Raw genomic sequence first — 17,702 nt, forward strand, 5'->3', positions numbered from 1 at the left:
AACATAGTAACTGCATCTACATAAAAAACACCAGCTTCCTTGGTAGGTTTTGCTCTCGTAACTTGCCACTGATAATTATTCAGTGTCATCTCTTCAATAAACTTTTGGGTCACTTTAGGTGTGTTGTTATTCAATGTTCCTTCGGTTGTTGCATCAATAATTTGCCTAGGTGAGAGATTCAAACCATTATAAAAGGTTTGAACCTGTAGCCACAAAGATAAACCATAATGAGGGCACATTAGTAAAAGATCCTTAAATCTCTCTTATGTATCATAAAGCGTCTCAATCTCAGATTGGGCAAAAGAAGAGATATCATTCCCCAGTTTAGCTGTTTTTGTAAAACCTCCAACCTGTCTCTATTCCAATTAGGGTTACAGAGTATTACCGAGCAAAGCAGAACATTTAACTTCACAACAGAAACAATTATACAATTTAAATGTTAAAATTTAATAATTAAATCTAATCATGGTAAAAATACACTTACAATCTTTAAATTGAGCCTACGGGGCCCTAAAAACAATTTGGGAACATTTTGGGATCAATTCAAAACAAATCAGAAGATTTTGGGAAAACTTGAAAAATTTGAAATCAAGGGCTAAGGTCTGGACACATATCTCAGACTGTGTGGACATTCGAAGTTTGGACACATGGCCATGTCCCAGCCCGTGTGCCCGCCTGTGTGAGTATTCAAAATAAGGCCACACGGCTGTGTCACAAGTCGTGTGCCAAACCGTGTGTGCATTCGATGTTGGGTCACACGACCGTGTCTTAGGCTGTGTGCCAGGCTATGTTACATTCTGACTTGAGACACACGACCGTGTCGCAGGTCGTGTCTTAGACTGTGTAAAACCTGCACCTAAAACAATAATGACACATGACCATGTGGGGTGGCCGTGTGTGGCACACGGCTATGTGACAACCCATGTCCTAAGCCGTGTGTTCCATTTTTAACCCCTAAAACGAGCCAAATCAAGCATCATTTCTTGCATACTAAGACACACCATAACTAGTTTATTTTACATGGTTACTAACACATTCAAAACACCAAGAATATGCCAAATATTCATTCATCCTATGTCTAACCAATATGCCATCAAAAGGCACCATAATTCACACACCTAAACAATCCAAAACTAAAGTTATGTTCTCATGGCATAAGCATATACCAAATTGTTTGTATTTAAGCTCAAAAACCATACATTAACTCATGTCATAACATACCGTTCTCTTCTCATTCAAACACATTCACATATACCATAATTCAAACACCTTTGTAAGTTTATACCAAGTGACCAATTAGCACAAGAAAATCATAAACACTCCAAGGTCTAAAGCATAATTACATATGTGCTATTACAAAACATAAACATCATTTCATCACTCTAAACAATACCGCATATAATACCCAATCAAAACATATACAAATTTCACCTATTACATGCCAAATAAGCCAAAAGTAAACGTTTAACAACTACCAAAAGATATTCGGATAGTGTGACTTCTTTGGGTTGATCCGATCGCTCGATTTCCACAAAAGCACTATCTACAAGAAAATAAAATAAATAACACGAGTAAGCTTCTATAAAGCTTAGTAAATTCGATGGTTAAATGATAAAACTTACGAAAATAACATAAAAATTTTAATAACAAGATTAATAGTCCGTGTTTCCTGTCATCCATAATCCATAACGGTGGGATTATATATAAATGAGCACGAGATACGTTTAATTATAACTATACGAAATCATTTAATATCAAGTCACAAGGCTATCAAGAATTCAAGAACAATTCTCCAACAAACTCAATAACAAGTCATTTAACACTAAAAACATTGCCCAATGAACGATATACGGATAAGAGTACACAATTATCCACTTGAAACACGCAAAATGCTCAAACGAGCTAATCCAACGAGAAACAACCCTTGGCACCAAGTACCTAGCTCGTAGGCTAACATCCCTCCGATAACACACCTAGGCACCGAGTGCCCAGCTTGAACGCGTTACATCTGCCCCTAGTAACACACTAGAATCACTGTAATATAACACGGTAGTTCACAAAAAATGTTGAACCTCGGTATACTCAGTGTATAAACACAAGTCAAGTGTCACCACCTCATCACACACCAATATTGTACAGTGCACATTATAACCTATTGGCATGCCAATTGTACTATTCTGCAACCTTCCCTTCTCCTCGATTATCTACTTGTTCTTGATCTATAATACGATTTATTTCAATTATTAACCTCAATTTCATATAATATTCAATTCAATACATATAACTTCTTATTTACAATTTTGCACATTTTCCCTCAAACATTTACATTTTATACAAGTTCATCCAAAACCCAAAAATTACAAAATTAACCTAATTTGAACACAACCTATACTAGCTGAATATCTAAAGCCCCTATACAACCCTCTATATACCATAATTTCATAATATTTTCCTTGAATTTTACCATTTTCTCAAATAGATCCTTAAACACCATTTCATAAAAATCCCTTAACAAACTAAGTTTATTCAACAATCAAGTTTAATATTCCATCAGCCTATTACACAAACATTTCAATTTCATTCATGGAAAATCCCTAAATTTTTAACAATTTTACAAATTGACCTAGGTTAGCTAAATTAAGCTAAAATGATAACAAAAACATAAAAATCATAAAAAAACGAGACTCAAATACTCACACATGCATGGAAGAATCCTAGTCAAACCTTCAAACCTCTCATTCCATGGTGAAATCGGTCCAATAAAGAAATGAATAAGTTGGTTGTTTTTCTTTCTTTGTTTAATTGTTTAGTTTATTTAATTAATTACCAATTTACCCTTAATATAATAACATGGAAATTAACTAAATGTTAGGCACAACCGTCCACTATAAAATCAAATGTTAGGCACAACGTAGTTAATTAACACCTTTAATTAATAGAATTCAACTTTTGCAAATTTTATGATTTAGTTCTATTTACCTAATTAGCTACATAAATGATAAAATTTCTTAACCAAAAATTAATACGACTCAAAGGACTTCATAAACATTAACACACATCAAAATTTGTGGTCATGAAACCACTGTTTCGAACACCACTAAAAAATGAGTTGTTGCAATTTTGGCTAGTGGAAAATACTTCAATAGGAATTTCTCTGTAATTTGAGCCTAAGTAGTGATGGAACCCCATAGAAGTAAATTCAACCATTGCTTCACTCTGTTCCTTAAAAAAATAGGAATAATCTTAGGCGTATGACATAATAAAAAATACCATTGATCTTGAAAGTATCACAAGTCTCTAAGAAATTCGCTAGATGCGCATTTGGATCTTCACCTTGTAACTTATCAAACTGAATATACTACTGCACCATCTGAATTGTATTCAACTTGATCTCAAAATTATTTGCAGCAACAGTCGATCTAATGATACTAGACTCAGCCCCCAGTCAGAGTTGGCTTGACATAGTAATCCATCGTCAATGGAAGAGGATCTATATTTTCGATAACGTCTTTTTTCTCTCGATTGTTTATAACAATATATTTTTGGTCTTGCCTTGCTTCTCTAACCTCTTTTCAATTTCTGTGAGCAGTTATTTCAATCTCACTATAAAAAATATCAGTTCCAACAGGTTACCTCTAGTCATAAACCAAAAGAACCTGTCAAAAACCAAATAAAAGTGAATCAAAATCTCAAAATTAAATAAAAACACAGAAGTAATATAGAATAAAATAAAAAATGATTAAATTCACAGAAATAAGATTTTCCTAATATTTTAGTCCTTGGCAACGATGCCAAAAACTTAAAGTCCACTAAACTAACTAATAAATCAACTAAGGAAAGTACAACTATCAGTCAATAGTATAGTTATGATGAGCACAAATATCGTTCCCTCGATAACTTCAATTAACTAACAAATGCGTCAAAGAAATAAAACACAAAAAACAATCCAATATCAACCAAGTGACAAAACAATACCTAGGTAAGAATCCACCTAGACTTCATCTATAATTCTTAATGGAATTTATGCAATTTCTTTGCCTAGTTGCTTTGATCTATAGAAATCCCTAATTTATGCTAATATCTCTTTTGAGCATAAGAGCAATTACCTTTAGGTTGATTAATTAAAATTTTTTTTCTAATTAAAACCCATATTATAGTATTAATTCACTCTATGGATCCCCCTATTGGATTTCGCTGTAATCCAGTAAATTTATGTCGTCCTATTTCTAGGATTGCATGCAACTCCATTCAATTAAGCAAGATCTAGTCACAAAAAAGGGTTTATTCAACCTCAAACTTATGCACATCAAACATGAATTAATACTCTAGAATTATCAACCCAAGAACAATTAAGCATTCATAATTGAAAACAAAGAACTAAAGTTTTATTGTATAAAATTATAAATCAAAAAATAGAATCCATCCTAGGGTTCATCTCCCCTAGGTATTAGAGAATTAGTTCATACTTGCAAGAAGAAACACCAAAAAAAAATATAACCATTAAAATAAAAGAAACCCATGATAACTCCCTTGGAAATCAACATGGACACTTGAATCTTAATGGAGAACTGTAACGCCGCAAAATTTGAATGTGTGTCTGTTAACGTCTGTCAATAATTAAATATTTATATCTGTGGTTAAGTGTTTTGGTTATATGTTCGGGGTTAGGGGTTCGATTCATATTGTTGGAAACTTTTGTGGTTATGTTTTTAAATTGACTTAATCCCTATCCTTAAACTATCAACTTAAGTTTAATTCTGCGTAATTCTAGGTCAATAATGAGCCTGCCGATTTGATGGTTAAGTTTTTGTATACCTTCTAGTTCTATGTTCGAGTCTCTGCATATGCGCTAAGGAAATGTTTTTGCTACTTGGTAAAATTGTTAGTTATAGATTTCCTGAGTTAAATAGTTTTTTTTCAACAAAACATTTCTTCCTTTATCCTCTTACTGTTCTTCTCATCTTCCTCCTTTCTCTCTTCTCTTTTTTTTTGTTGTTTTCGTAAACTGTTATTGGGTTGGATTGGGAGTTCCGCGTTACACTTTGTGTCGATTGAAAGGTTATTGTGTAAGTTTCGTTGTGATTATCTTTTGTTTTAGTGAGTTTTATTTTGTTACCGTTCATTTTGTCAAAATGGATTTCCTACTTGTTTGTTCGAATTCTCTGATTAAGCATCCGATTGGTTTCCTGTTTAGGCAAGGATCCTATCGAAGACGTTCCTCCAATGCATTAGGCTCGTTTTTCACTCTTTCGTGCATGGTGAGTGGTGAACATGGCTATCGATAGCATACGACTGCGTGTCAGGCTGTGTGGTAGGCCATATGGGTTACACACTCGTGTTCCAGGCCGTGCAACTCACTATTTGCAAAATAGAGTCACACGGGTAAGGGACACGAGTGTGTGTCTAGACGGTGTAACTCATTGCTTGCATATTAGAGTTACAAGAGCCAGAGACACGGGCGTATGTCCAGGCCGTGTGAGAGATATTTTTGAGATTTGAGTCACTCAAGCGTGCATTAAGTTGTGTGCTGGACTATGTAACTCACTGTTTGGACCCACACGACCGTGTACCAGGCCGTGCGTGACATTAAAAGAGCCATACGAGCGTGTGGGCCAAATTGCTAAAATTTTCCCTAGGGCCGTAAGAGTCGTTTGAATCGAATGTAGACCTTCCGTGTGGTCTGTATGATTTGAATTAGACTGTAGAACTTGATATCCAATGTTCTGAGGTTAAATGATTGATATTCTGTATGTATAATTGATGCGATAACTGTTAATGATAATGATCCGTATCATTTGATCATAAAGTGTATTTGGTTAACTATATGTACATCTGTGATATCTGACATCTATAATCTGCATTTGCATTGGTTGGGTTGGTATAAAGAAGGAAGTGCTGACAGTTTAATGATCTACCAAATTGGGTGGCTAAGCCACAAATCTGTGTCTGATTCTGGCGATTTATTGCATGCTAATCCAACAGCTAATTGGTAATCACTCTAAAATGTGTCATACCGACACTAATTCATGTGTAGGGCTGGATGGGTACTTGGTACCCTATATGGTGTGTTAGGATAGTTTAAGATGGTGTGTAGTGGATGGGGGTAAGAAATTGCATTTGATTCTGATATGTTTTGCATCTATATCTGATATGTTCTACACCTTATCTGAACTGGTACGATAATACTGAGCATCCTCTATTTTTGATTCTGTATCTGAGTTTAGAAAATCACTATTAGTTGTATATTGATGTATTGATTTATTATCTGTTACACATATTGTGTTATAAACTCATTCTGGTTGTTGACTGAATTACAGGTAACCCGCAGACTTAGGAGGCTTGGCTTGTCAAGAGCTCGGTCATTTTACTTTTCTAGATATTTTTCTGTATATTTAAAATTTAAACTATCGTGTGTTTTATCTCGGACTACAGTTCGTAAGCTTGGACTTTCATGTTGGTTTGACTATTTAAATGGTTTTTGTTCGACGAATTTTAAAATACTTAAAGGTGGCTTTTCCTTAATGTTTTAATGTAGCCTCCAGATTTGGTCTTATCGTCTAGGCCGAGTATGGGGCGTTACGTTTAGTGGTATCAAAGCCAGGTTTACAACACTCGGGCCATGTTTTCTAGGCTCTTGTTTGTGTTTTTTTGGGTTTTACTTTGATAAAATGTGTTTTAAATAAAATTCTGATTCGAAAACTCTGATAACTAATTTTCTAAAAGACCAAGTTTCGATGCCGAACCTGTAAGTATTATTGCTTAGTTATGTCGTTTAGTTGAAGATGTTATGATGTTTGATTCTGTTGCTAAGTTAAGTATTTTGTTATGAACTGTCATACGAAATCTGATAAAGTCTCTGAACTGATTTGAGCACTTCTGTCATTGTAGATACAGTGATAGCATGAGTTCACAAGGTGGGTGTGGACGTGGTGTCTACGGGTGCCGTAGGCGCCAAGGAAGAGCTCGAGTTGTGTCTTCCTCAATGGGCAGTCTGCCTAATATTGATATTAGTGAGTCGATAGGTACTCCTACTACTGAGACTGGTAATAACCAGCTAACCCCAAGAAACTTCTGACCTCAAAAATAGTCCTCGACGGTTTCCAATCCAAAATCTTTTCAACCTTCTTTGAATCAACCCCAATACCCTCAGCTGAAACGACATGACCCAAAAAAACCACCTCATGAAGCCAAAACTCACACTTGCTTAGCTTTGCATACAACTGCTTCTCCCACAAAACTTGTAAAACCATTCTCAAGTGCTCATCTTCTGGTCGAGAATACAACAATATATCATCTATGAAAACCACTACGAATCGATCTAGGTAGGAATAGAAAACTCAGTTCATTATGTATATAAATACGACAGGTGCATTCCTCAACCCGAATGGCATGACAAGAAACTCGTAATGACTATATAGAGTCCTAAAAGCAGTCTTCATCACATCCGAATCCTTAACCTTAACCTTAACCTGATAATACCCAGACCTAAGATCAATCTTCTAGAAAACCAAAGCTCCCCGAAACTGGTCAAACATATCATCAATCCTCGCTAGCAGATACTTATTCTTGATGGTCAAATTATTCAGTTTGCGATAATCGATGCATAGCCTCAAAGTCCCATCCTTCTTTTTCACGAACAACATCAGTGCTTTCTACGGAGACACACTCGGACAAATAAACCCACGATCCAACAACTCTTGCAGCTGCAATGTCAACTCTTTCAATTCCTTAGATGCCATGCAATAGGGCGCAACAATCACCGGAGTAGTACTGGGATAGAGCTCAATACCGAACTCAGTTTCTCTATTCAGTGGTAATTCAGGTACTTAGGAAACACATCCAAAAAATCATAGACAGCCCGAATCTCATCTAACTTAATCTCCCTACTATCGGCATGTAGGATATAGGCTAGATAAGCTTTGCAACCTTTCCGGACCAACTTCTCAGCATGAAGCGAAGAAATCACATTCAACAATAACTCAAACTTCTCACCACCAACAACAAGTTCCAAACCGCCAGCACCACACGGAGTCACAAAATTCGCCTTGCAATCCACCTTAGCCCGATGCCCTAACAACCAATCTATACCCAAAATGATGTCGACCATAAAACGGTAACTCAAGAAGATCAATCGAGAACACTTTTCCATGAACTATTAGAGGATAATAACAATAAACTCGATCGACCACTACACCATCACCTAGAGGGCTCTTAACGGTAACACTCAATCTAGATGTCTCTATAGCAATCCCCAAATCTCTAGCTACGTCTCTCAAGATAAACGACCTCGTTGCACTAGAATCAAGTAAAGCTAGCAGAGGAAAAGACTGTAGCATGAAACCATCTGAGATAACATCAGTGGCCTTTCTAATCCAGGGCTCCCTCACTGCATAAACTCTGGCTGAACCACCATTGCCACATCGTGCAGCACCACGTTGACCAACACCTCTATAACCATCACCTCTGGCACGACCTTTCCCTCGATTTGGAGTAGGTGCAGTAGCAATAACAACAACAAACTAATCGCGAACAACAATGGTTCTCCTCGGGCAGTCACTCACACAATGCTCCATCGAACCACAGACAAGATAAGCACCCGTGATCCTCCAGCACTCACCATGATGTCGTCGACTACAATGCTAACATATCGACCATGCAACAGCCCCCTGATCAACAGGACCAATTTCAACTCTCGCAACTTGCCTATCCTGACCACGGCTACCAGTAACACATCATCCAGATCTACCGAAACGACCTTTCTTACCCTTACGACCAGAACCACTAGCAGCCTCAGTCAACCTCTTAATAGCTCCAGATGAAGCAACTTTGGGCTCCTACCCCTAAGTCTCTTCTAACGTACGAGCCTTCTCAACTAACTCGTCGAAGACCTCGATATTCTAAGCAACCAGATAGAGTTTAATCTCTCGATTTAGCCTGAACCTGAACCTCTTACAACAATTTAATTCAGAAGACACCAACTCAAGACCATACTGGCTCAACCAAACAAATTCAGCCTCGTACTCATCCACCGACAGAGTACCTTGAACAAAATCCACAAACTCCCGTCTCCTAGCCTCGAGATACTGTTCACTCATAAACTTCCTCTGACCAATACTCTACACGTGTCGAATCACAGCCCCTACCACCACAAAAATCTTTACCACCAAGATCTCATAAACGCTCTAGTGGCAAACCCTAATGAGCCGAAGCAGCGTTGGCACCAGCGATACGCTGTAGTGCTCCTACCATCTCAGACATGAAGTGTTCGACGTGGCCCATCTAAGCATCGTCCCGCAACGGCGCATCGTATTCATACTACCCGAATCACGACACGTAGGCATTACAACTATCGTATACTAAAGAGAAAGAGTAAAGAACGACACATCGTATCCATACTACCCGAATCACGACACGTAGGCATTACAACTATCGTATACTAAAGAGAAAGAGTAAAGAAAACGTACCAAGAGTGAGTAGCGGTAAGAGATCCAAGATTTAACTAAGTACAATTCCTATAGGGCACTGTGTTCTTAATTCTACCCAAGAACAATTTATATCACAAAGATCATGCAAAAGAAGTCATCCTTTTCAGGCTATAATCTTCTCTATTTCTAGTTTCTAGAAATGTTGTTAAGTGATACTCGAAATCACTGTTTGTGTGATCTCAGAGCCGTGTATCAAGAGTTATGTCTGAATCATCTGACATTCCTTATTGCTCTTTAGCTTAAGAGGCAGTTCATGGGTTTTACCGCCCATGTTCGGTCAATCCTGAAATGATTTCACCAAGAAACTCGATGATGTGGATTCAGAATCTCGATAGAGATTCAATAGGGTATAACAATACTTATAACCCAAGATGGAGGAATCTTCCAAGCTTTTCTTGAGGTCGTCAAGGGAATATTATATAACAACCCTCTCAAGGCTTTTAGCACTCATATCAACAAGAGAAAAAGTCAGATCTCAAAAGATGTTGGTTAAATTCATTTCAGTTTTTGAAACTAGATTTCAAAACACTGAAGTAGCTTTGAGGAATCAACAGACATCTAGTCAAGGTCTCGAAAATCAGATTGGCCAGCTTGCTAAATTCGTTTTAGAGTGATTACAAGGTAGTTTGCCCAATAAAACAGAAACCCACCCAAAAGAGCAAGTCAATGCAACTGCTTTGAAAAGTGGAAAGGTGTTAATAGAGCGTGAAGAGAAGTTAAAATAAGAAGTTGTTGAGAATGATGATGGGGTTGAGGATAGCAAGAACGAGCAAAAGTCGATGCTTAGAGAATACAAACCACCAATCTCATACCCAGCAAAGTTGAAGAAATATCACATGGATGAAAAATTTGGTAAAATTTTTTGTCTTTTTAAATGATTGCATATTAACTTACCTTTTGTTGAAGCTCTTTCGCAGATGCCCAAATATGTTAAAAATTTTTAAAGAAGCTTTTGACAAATAAAATAAAGTTAGAGAAGCTGTCCATTATGGAGCTTAATGAAGAATGTTCAGTCATTCTCCAAAACAAACTACCTACTAAGCTTAGGGATCCAAGGAGTTTTACTATCTCTTATTTTATTGGTAGTTTATCTGTTGAGAAAGCATTAACTGATTTTTTGTGCCAACATCAATTTAATACCGTATAAAATGTTTAAGCAACTTGGTCTAGGGGAACCAAAGCCTACTAGGATGAGCATTCAACTAGTTGACAGATCAATTAAGTATCCTAAGGGTATTATTGAGGATGTGCTTATTGAAGTAGATAAATTTTTATTCTCTGTTGACTTTGTGATACTTGACATGGACGAGGATGTTGAGTTACCTTTGATTTTAGGCCGACCCTTTTTAGCCACTGCTAGAGCTGTTATTGATGTTGGTAATGGTAAACGTGTGCTGAAGATAGGTGATGAAGAGGTTAATCTTCAAACATGTAATGTTATGAGAGTTTCGAGTGAGCAAGATGATACTTGTTATTCTATTGATTCTATTGATCATGCAGCTCAGCATTCTTTACAGAAAATTACTCATGAAGTCATGTTAGAACTGTGTCTTGTTCAAGGTGATAGATGCCATAGGATAGATGAAAAGAGAATGTTGCAGCTCAATGACCTAGATGAATGACGAGAAAATGTTTATGAAAACTCAAGAATGTACAATGAAGTAACAAAGCAATGTCATGATGCTCATTTAAAGAGGAAAAAATAATTCATAGCTAGAGACAAAGTGCTGCTAGACGATTCAGAACTACAAATGTTCCCTGTAGAGCTTAAGACAAGATGGTCAGGTCTTTTGATAATAACAAAAAAGATGGTCAAGTCCATTTGTAGTAAAACATATGTTTCTATATGGACAAACTGAGGTAACACGTCCTGAATATGACACGTTTAAGGTAAACAATCATAGTCTTAAACTCTATATTGGTAGTGATGTTGATAATGGGAAAAAGGAGTTTCAACTCCAAGATCCCGATTGATCATATGTTAAAAGGTGAAGTTGAGCTTTAAACTTTAAATAAGCGTTTCTCGAGAGACAACCCAAGTGTTTATCGTTTATTTAGCTATTATTTTATTTATTGCATGTGCTGCATATCTGAATTTTATGTTGATCTTTTGTTCCTTCATTTTTAGTTCTTTGTTTAAGAAAAAAAAATGAATGATTTTGCTTGAACTACATGGGATGAAAAAATGGTCATGTGAGCCGTATGAGTTGGCCACATGGTCGTGTGAATACTATAGTGCAATTTTATTTTTTACAAAAGGCACATGGCCTAGAGAGATGCATACGACCTGGAAACACGACTGTGTGGACCACACGGCCGTGTGAAGACTAGAAAGGGTTGTTTTTGGAACCACATAGTTCTCGAGAATTACACGACCTAGAGAAACGACTGTGTCCCCTATTTTTCAAAACGCACCATTTCATTTTCTTTTTATTTTCATTTTAGTTTTTATTTTTCTTTCTTTTTTCCCTTCATTTTCTTTTTACATCCCCTTTGTTTCCTAAACCCTACTACCCTTTCTTCTCCCCCTCTTTTACTCCACCATTTCTTTTTCTTTCTTCCCCCTTCTTCTCGTTTTATTTTTTTTATTTTTTTTGTTTTTTTGTTTTTTCTTCTTCTTTATTTTTCTATTTTCTTTCTTTTTCTTTCCCCTCCTCAATGTCGACTCTTCTTCCTATCCCCCTTTATTATTGTTATTATTCACTATAAATTTTTTTGTTTTTGTTTTTATTCTGCTTTCTTTTTACCTTTTTATGTTTTTTATGTTTTCTTTTGATTGTTGCCAGGATAATTGTACTTAACTTCGAATCTCCAGTGCTTCAAGATTTCACTATCTCCACCCAGTTATCCCAATTTAGGGCAGTTTCAGTTCTCTGCTCATGTTATTATTTTATGTTTTTTATTATGTTTATCTTTGTTTGTACATTGAGGACAATACCTATCTTAAGTGTAGGGAGGATTTTATACTTTCAATTGACTTAGTCCTTGAATTTCTGCATGTTGCTTAAGCAATTTTCTTAATTTTTGCATGCAAGTTATCTTTTCTAAATCTAGAGTTTTTATTGATTCTGCTTTGTGATAATTTGTAGATTTGTATGCATTTTTATTTATACTTTAATGCATGAGAGAGTTAAGCATAATAAGTGTTTTCAAAAAAGTAATCTTAGGTCTTCTCCTAAATTTAATAATTGTCTTGAATTATAACTTTACAAATTTTAACATCAAAACCATAATTTTTGTAAGCTTTTGAATCTATAGAGCATTTATCCTTTCGTGATCATTTTTTTATTTTGAGTGTGTCAACTAGGTTTGTTATTCTGGAACTTGCTTCAGTTATGCATGTCAAGACCACATTAATGATTTGATATACTAAGATGATAGAGAAACTTAGGATTTAACCTATTTAACCTTTAAATAGCCTACCCATTTCATTGCCCACTAGTAAACTGCATTGAGCCTAATCTCTTTTTGTTTATTTATCCCTAATTCATTTTAACCCTCAAACCCTATTAGTTTTGTGAATTACCTTTTTATTGCTTCCTTTTAGTTGAGATTAGATTTTGGTAAGTTGCCTAAATATGTTCGATCATTCGTATTATTGAATTTTCATTGTGAAAAAAAATGAATGAAAAAAATTTAAAAAAAAAGAAGAAAAAATTTTAGTCTATCTTGTTCAATTGAGAGGTTAGTATTCATTTATAAGCCTCATTATCTTATATATTGAGCTTAAATCATCATTATCATATCTTGTATAAAAGCTCACCCAATTCTTTGTTTCTCATTAATGTTAATTTTTTGCAATTCAACACCTTACTGTTTTGGTTTGGTAATTCATCATTTCAATTCTCGATTGTAATCACCATGTATACCTTTCCATAGCCTTAACCTAAGCCTTATTAAAACCCTTGTTAAGACCTCTTGATCTTTGTGTCATCTTATATTTGTAGCAGTGGAGATTTGATCCTTAAGCAAGCTTACGGTAATAACATTCCTCGTTTGACTGTTGAGTGCCTATTAATCAAACCTTAAACACTTTGAGTGTTTTGAATGAATCTTAGCAAGGATGTTAAACCTTGTTGAGTTTGATTTTCAAGTAATTATTAAGGTAGGGGAGACTACTATGTTTTATGCATTAAAATCTTTGCTTGGATTGCTTTTGCACTTTATTGTCATTTTAGTTTAAACCTCTAATGCATGATTATCTATAGATTATCCTAATACATTATAAGTGAAAATGATGGGTAAAGGAGAGTTAATTTGAATGTGAGTCGAGAACTTTGCTTGAGGACAAACAAATGCTTAAGTGTGGGGATATTTGATAAGTGTCAAAAGTAACATATTTTAGTCTCATTCTTAATGCATCTTTGGGTGATTATGTGGTGTTAATTGTGAATTATATACTCCTAATCCTTTAAATTCATGTTTTGAAGCTTAATAGAGTACTTGGGAGCAATAAGAGCAAAGAAAAGAGTAAAAATTAGAACATTGGAGTAGTCTGGAAGTTGATCATAGGCAAACCATACAAGCATGTGAGTCACACGGGCGTGTGGCCAGAGCATGTGGATTTCGGGAACCATATGCGTGGATAGCTAAAAGTTTCATTTTTTAGTTTTTTTGTGTAACACCCCATACCCGACCCGATCGTCGGGTTCAGACTATAAGATGTCACAACCTAACCTATAGACTACCTTACACTTTCAATAGCATTTATTCGCATAACTAAAAGAATAAAGACGAGTATATAATTATTATTGTTACTAATTAAAAAAATCCAAGAATCTATGTTTAAGAATAAACTTTAAATTGGTATATAGCAATGTCACCAATTAATCTTTAACATTTTTAGAGAAGTCACTTGTACTAAAATTTATATTCTAACCATTTAATTTAATTTACAGCAACCTTGAGCCTCTAGGTTGCCTCACTGTACGCAGGTTACAGCTAATGAACAAATTTGCCAATGCACGACGAACTCTGGCTTGATCCTTTCTCGAACTTCCAAAATCCCCCTATTTACCTGCAATGCATAACAACACTAGTAAGTTCGAAAGAACTTAATGAATTCTTTTACCTTTTTAAACATGACACGATCACATTTGGATTTCACTTTGATTGTTCTGTAACAGAGCAGTTCACCTATCTCTTTGGTGAAATGCCTTTTTCACACGAGTCAACTTACTTGCATTTGACACCTCACTCTTAATGATGTCATCACTGGGTTTAATTAAAATAACTTGGAAGTAGAGATTTCATGTGTGGCAGTACGATGTCTAGCCCATCTATAGCTTCCGCTAATAATTTTACAAACACCCGTCTCATTAGCCGCTGATCTTTTGGTAGATTATTCCTCGCAAATTCTATTGGAGTTAAATTCTATACATTATGATCCCACTAAGTACGACCCATCGTTAGAGCTTACCCTGATGGATTTCCAATGGGTGGATCCTTCTCTCTGACCATATGGTCAAACGGCAATGTTTCGTATAGTATCTCAGACACGGAACTTCTGGGCATAAACTCATCATCCACTCCAAAAGTGTAAGGAATATTATCACACTGTCCCCGACAAGAGCCTGGCGGATTGACATGACTTTCATATAATTTGTATAATGTGCTACTAGCACACGGATTCATTCTTGGAGGACTTGTATAGTTAAATTCAAATCTTTGAATTCTCATACAACTTTTGCCAAAATGCATTCCATAACCACCGTGAGTAAAAATCGGTAAGACTAAGTCGACGGACTGTCATAACTTATCTCCACCTCACCTTATCTGCCCGTACATGCACAATGGCCTTCTCATAGTAACGGGTCACCCCTTTTTTGGACTTATTCCAGTAGACATATTGTGGAATCACATTCACAAGATAGTTCTGGAAAATTCTCCTCATAATGGTAGTCCTAGCGAACTTTCCTCTTATCAGTCTTGATGGATTTCCCACATAAGATAGTTCCGACGGGCTTCCCAATTATGTTTGTCCTAGTAAACTTCCATGTATTAAATAGTTCTCTCAGACTTTCCACATAAGATAGCCTTGGCGGACTTCTAAATATTAGATATTCCTTTCGGGCTTCCTACATATACATTAATGCCATGGCCATGGACTTCCATTCGTCCTACTAAGTGCTCTCATATGTCCACCAAAGGACACTCAAACATCTTATAAAGGGGTTCTTATACGTCTCACACAATGGGCTCTCATATACGGGTGCACATCGAGTCATTGTATCATTATCTCATTTCTGGGCTTAGTCCAACCAAACCACCTTCAAAGACACATAAATTTAATGCATATGTAACACCCCTAACCCATATCTGTCATCGAAAAAGGGTTACGAAACATTACCAAACTTTACAGAGCATATAATAGGAATTTCTAATCATTTAGCAGTCATATCAGAATTCAAACATAATGTCCGTTATATGATCCCTTGATGCCCAAAAAAAGCATTAGAAACAAGTAGGGACACCGTGTAACTCTCTAACTTAGGTCACACGGCCAAATCACACACCCATGTGCTAGGCCGTGTGAAAATAATAACTTCAATTAAATAGGTACACGGGCCATATGACCAAGCCAAACGCCCGTGTGCCAGGCCATGTGATCAATTTTGAGAATTATGTTTTGAAAATTTTAAGTTGTAGGGGACACATGGCCAAACCACACACCCGTACGTGAGGCCGTGTGCGAGAGACACACTCGTGTCTCTGCCCATGTGGACGAAAATAGGTCATTTCCATGGCCACATTTCTCACCCAATTTGTCTTCCAACTATATAATCACTTAAACACATTCACAAAGCAATGCCAACATTCAAATCAAGCTAAACTAAGTCTTATGCATGACATATTTATACATATGTTTAACTATCCAAACTTATCAAAATTAACCATACATACATATAGGCATATTTTTACCATTATTCCATCACAAATCAATCACAATATGCCTATATAAATTTTCATCATTCGTCCATTTCAAACACATATCAAACATGATATAGCCTCTTATATAGCCATCAAAATATGTCCAACATAAGCCATTCCAATGGCTATTTACAACAGAATGCTATTAAGCCAATATTGGTCAACTTACCCTATACATGCCATTATAACCAAAAATTAGTTTTCTATATGTATTGAAATGGGCTGATGGATAGTGTGATGTGTCTCCGACCAGCTTCCAACATTAACGAGCCTTCGAGTTACTATAAAAGAGGGAAAATTAATAGAATAAGCTTTAAAGCTTAGTAAGTTCGTATAACGGGAAATTAACTTACCATTCATTTACATTTAGGGTAAGCATATAAAATAATCCAAAGCAATTTGGCCAATTGCCTAAACACATATCCTCATCAAGCATGTTAGTCATGTAATTCACATGAATATTAAGAAACATATATGAGCTCATCAATAATCAATTTCCTTATACTTATAATTTTCACATCAAGTATTCATAAAACATGTACAAATCATATCCTTGTATTTCAAGAATATACTCGTAACAATTCATCTCAGATTCATATTATTCCATGTCAGAATCTTTCTCGTTGAATCATTTAAAATGTAATGACCCAAAATTCACGGGCATCGGAAAAGTATAATATCGGGCCTCCGTATTAGTAAATTGAGTTCGAAAATAATTATTAGAAGTAATTAAGAGTTTAGCTTAGTGCTTAATTAGGTATTAATTAGGTGAATTTAGTTTAATTAAGAGAAATTAGGAAAAATGGCTAAATTGAACTAGGGTAAACGTTGAATTATAGATTAATAAAAAATAAAAAGGATTAAAATGGCAAATAAGCCATTAACAAGAAATGGCGGTATAAGTGGTAAAAATCCTAGATTTTTATGATTTATATATATATTATATTATATTATATTATATTATATTATATTATATTAAATAGATGACAAATGTATGGTAAAGATTAAAGAAAAGTGTAATAGTAATAATTATATAGGTACACTTGTAATAAAATAAAACATTTTCTTATAATTTAAGTAAAAGATATTTGTGAAAAAATATTATTATATGATTATTATAATATATTATTATTATTAACTAATGCATAAAAGGAATAAAATAAAAGAATAAAAGAAACAAAAGAAGAAATAGAAACAAAATAGCTAAAAGAAAGAGAGAGAACGATTTAAAAGAAAGGAAGGAAAGGGGAAAGAAAAATAAAAGGGAAAACTAGGGATTTAAAGCTT

The 17,702-nt window shown here is 35.3% G+C and overlaps 1 non-coding gene across 1 annotated transcript; it reads left to right on the forward strand.

Moving 5' to 3' along the window:
* The first annotated feature begins 219 nt into the window (after positions 1–219).
* On the forward strand, positions 220–326 carry LOC128035725 (small nucleolar RNA R71). Its single transcript, XR_008192276.1, has one exon. It is a non-coding gene; the product is annotated as a small nucleolar RNA R71 (small nucleolar RNA).
* The last annotated feature ends 17,376 nt before the right edge of the window (positions 327–17,702 follow it).

The sequence above is a fragment of the Gossypium raimondii genome, chromosome 12, assembly GCF_025698545.1.
Source record: "Gossypium raimondii isolate GPD5lz chromosome 12, ASM2569854v1, whole genome shotgun sequence".
NCBI classification, from domain to species: Eukaryota; Viridiplantae; Streptophyta; class Magnoliopsida; order Malvales; family Malvaceae; genus Gossypium; species Gossypium raimondii.